Below are 4,088 nucleotides of genomic sequence, written 5' to 3'. Positions count from 1 at the left end.
ACGACAGTCGTTTGTTGTGAATTTTATGTATTTGCTTTGTGAATTTTATGAGAATGTACAATTGCTTCACACAGCTGCATTCTTCTACTCTCATAGTCCAAAACCCATAATAGCATTACATTTTAGTCATGTGTGACCCACCATCTCTTTTCAGTCTTATGTTCAACATTTTGAAATTGTGTTTTCTTTTTACACTGGATAAAAGTACAGACGCTTCAAAATGGTATATCGTACACTGCAGTTGGAGGAAACATGGGTAAGTAATGCTGCTTTAAAAGTTGATAAACTTATAATCCCATGTAGGAGAAAAGGGCATTCAAACAGTTTGTTGTGATTTTCACAGATCCTCTACATTAATACTTGGGAAACATATATTTAAAAAAGGAATACTTTTCTATAGGAATACTAATACCAAGTTACCCCATTAGGCAAACCATGTACAGTATTACATTGCCTATTGCTGTATAATAAAAATAACATTTCACATTGAACAGCTACAGTACTGTTCTTTGTTTACACACTCTAAAGGCTTAGACCTACCCATCTCTTAAAAAATTCACATTGGAACAAGTGACCATGGCAATGTGCTAAAGCAGTGAGGTAGTGCTTAAAAAAACAAAGACAATATTTCAACAATACTTTATTAACTTCAAGTGCTAAAGGTAGTAGCCTACAATTACGAAAAACTTAAACACACAAACACAAAGGCTTAGGTAAAAACAATATATTGACCTAGGCCTATATCACAAGATCGTTAGAATAACTTTGGTTCAGGTCATGTTATGATATGAACAAAGGAATCGAGCCTGAGTGCATATTTCTATCCTGCCCTTTGGATCAGGACATATAATGTCCATGGCCTTTTCATTGCAAAAGTCCTGATCTTCTCAAAAATATGTTTTCCGAGTTGTGTCCAGTCCGGGAGATGCATTCACATGTCTGGGAGGAAGGAAGTCAACGTCGCACAGCAGCCGAAACCTGGTTCCATTTGAGTGAAAGCTCCTTGGCCACAACAACACCAGGCTCCAGACAATTACATCTGTGAAGGAGGAAAGCAGAGAAAAATAGTCAAGACATGAATACCTTGCATACCAGCAATAACATTCATTGACCCCCAAATTCAACCTATACACTTAAAGTACAAAGACAAAATACCTGATGTGTTGCATGTTCACCCTCAATCATCTCCTTTAACTGGTGGCGGAGAGCAGGTTCATGCTGAAAGACCACAGAAATGTGTTAAGAGATGAATTGATTAATGTCCTATAGCTTGTTATTTATTGCCTGTTGACTGCTACAGCTGTACTAAAATGCCCTGTAACTGCTTCCAGCCCAACAATGGCAATGGAGACACAAGATAACTATTAGATTTAGCTTCATAATTACCAACTGGTAAATGGTAATGATCAAGTTAGCAAGCTAGTTGAACATTGCAAAAAAACTTGACATCTATAATCCAATAGTTAGCTATTTAGCGATAATTTCATCGTGGCAAGCTAACTCGCCAATTTAAGATGTGTCCCTTTAACGTAACATGCGGTTTGATAAGCTTGTTAATCGATTAGTATTCGCACCACATTGGCTATTTTCGGTAGCTAGCTAGTTAAAAACTGGCAAACATGAAAAATAGTATCATCATGTTAGCACATCACCACTCAACATTAACAGCAGAATGCAACTGGCCAGCTCAGCTAGCTGGGTTAACGTTGCTTCGTCCCGCAAGGAGCCATCTGTAAACAATGGATAAAGTAAACTATAACGGTGCCTGTATGCAAATGTCTAGCTAGCTAGCTATATAGCTAAAAATAGCTAGCAATGAAAACAACTTTGATACAGTTGAGACATTGGCATTTAAACAGTAGACTCTTACCAGTGTATGGATTTTGATGATTCACGGCAGACTGAAACACATTCAAAATAATCATTCCCACTCTGCTTCAACCAGTCCAGACTACTTTGGGTCGTTCGCGAACGAGTCGGCTCTAAGAGCCGGCCCTTGTAGGTGAACGTTGGGAGCCGGCTCGCATATCAGAAGAGCCGAATCTATTTATAAAAATATATATTTATAAAAAATTAAGATATAAATAATCAAACGATTTAAATGAATATAATTAACTAATTCAAAGAACGAAAAAATAAATAAAATAATATAGGCCTAAATGCTCAAGTGCACATACATTCGTTCTGACTGTCTGCTCAGACAAACAGCCTCACCTGTTGTTCCTGTCAATCAGACATGTAGTGTCAACCAATGAACCAAAGATGGGTGAGGGAGGGCCGAGCCAACTCACTCACAGTCACACACTTAGCAGCTGAGGAGAGAGAGGAAGGACAGCTGTGAAAACAACAGCTGGAAAATGAGTCGGAAGCACAGGAGCATTTGGATGCATTTTAATAATGTAGACAATGTTAGAGCAGTGTAGTGTAGAATTTGCCAAAACAAAAGCTCATATAAAGTCGGTTCTACGCACAACCTAGACCGGCATATGCGAACTGTGCACCCAACTGTGAAGCGAGCTGTAGCGGAGCTTCGAGAAACTAGCGGGCCTGCTAGTGATAATGGTGGAGTCAGCACCTCCACACGTGGAGATATAGCCACTCAGTCAAGTAGGCCTACTCCGCAACCCACAGCAACGCAGTCTTCTATGGACCAGTTTATGCCAAAATCTATGTCTGTAGCAAAACAAGGCCAAATTGATATTCCATTGGCTAAAATTATTGCCACCGATTTCCAGCCATTTTCGATCGTGGAGGACAGAGGTTTTAGAAATTATAGCAATAGTCTAAATCCAATGTACACAATTCCAAGCAGGGAAACCCTTTCAAAATCACTTATTCCACAACTGTACGAGAGCACACAGGTTTCAGTGCGGGAAAGAGTCCAAAAAGCTACTGCAGTTTGCCTTACCACTGACTGCTGGACATCAAGGGTAACCACTTCTTACATGTCGGTTACATGTCACTTCATTGAAGATTTTTTTATGTCTAGCTGTCTTCTGGACTGCTTTGAGTTCAGCGACAGACACACCTCAAGAGAACTTGTCAGAGGAACTGTTGAGAGTGGCCAGAGAATGGCAAGGAGATGGAAAAGTGGTCTGTTGTGTTAGAAACAATGCAACTAACATAACCAAAGCCATGATTTTTTATTTTTTTATGGACCCATCATCCATGTCTTGCCTACACAATCAACCTGATTGTAAGATGCTCTGAAGGTGATGAAGCCCACTGTGGACAAAGTGAAAGCAGCTGTGGAATACTTCCACAGGAGCACAGTAGGTGCTGAAAAACGAGTCTACACAATGCCAGATGGGGATGCCTGAGCTGAGGCCTAAACAAGACCGCACTACAAGGTGGAATTCAAAATGTTATATGTTGAAACGGTTTCTTGGGTCAAAGGATGCCATCATATCTGCCCTGGCCATTGTCAATGCACCTGTTGATTCTCTGACCCAAGAGGAATGGGAGGTGGTGGAGGAGGTGTGCAGAGTCCTGGAACCCTTTGAGCAGGTCACTGTGGAGATCAGTGGAGAGAGGTACAGTAAGCAGTTATTACTACATCATTATTTAATACATTATTATATATGTATATGAGCAGTAGATGAGAATGTAGTATCAGTAGACAAAACATGAACTAATAAGTTACTGTTCTCTCTTTTCAGCTATGCGACAGCCTCAAAAATGATACTCCTGTGTAAGGGTCTGCAGCGAATCACAGCCAGCCGCCAGAGAGATGCAAATGTAGCCACAGGACATGTGACAGAGTTGATGGACACCCTATGTTCATCAATGGACAGAAAGTTCCACAGAATGGAATATAATCACGTGCTATCAGAAACCACTGCACTTGACCCCAGGTTTAAGAAGTTAGCCTTCAGTGATGCCAGAGCGATTGATGAGGCTCTTCAAAGAATAACCTCAGCAGCGGGGAGGGACAGCCCCAGCAGTCAGCTGGCTCAGGCACCAGGGCAACAGGAAGAAGAGGGATCAGGTGGAGCAGAAGCACCAGCAGTAGTGCCACAAACGTCTGCTGTTTGGATGCTGTTTGACGAGAGAGCAACTGGGGATGCAGCACAAAGGAATCCCTCAGC

At 41.1% G+C, this 4,088-nt stretch overlaps 1 long non-coding RNA gene across 2 annotated transcripts; it reads right to left on the bottom strand.

The window, feature by feature from the left end:
• Nucleotides 1–627: 627 nt before the first annotated feature.
• Nucleotides 628–2,018, bottom strand: LOC106577611 (uncharacterized). Of its 2 annotated transcripts, XR_001322172.3 has the most exons (4): nucleotides 1,871–2,018; nucleotides 1,661–1,730; nucleotides 1,156–1,218; nucleotides 628–1,039 (listed from the first exon to the last, which is right to left on the bottom strand). It is a non-coding gene; the product is annotated as an uncharacterized LOC106577611 (long non-coding RNA). The 2 variants fall into 2 exon arrangements; XR_001322171.3 differs by lacking the exon at nucleotides 1,661–1,730.
• Between the last annotated feature and the right edge of the window lie 2,070 nt (nucleotides 2,019–4,088).

Source organism: Salmo salar, chromosome 18 (assembly GCF_965601325.2).
Source record: "Salmo salar chromosome 18, fSalSal1, whole genome shotgun sequence".
NCBI lineage: Eukaryota > Metazoa > Chordata > Actinopteri > Salmoniformes > Salmonidae > Salmo > Salmo salar.
Note: the sequence above shows the minus strand (reverse complement) of the source record. Positions and strands in the feature narration are given on the sequence as shown.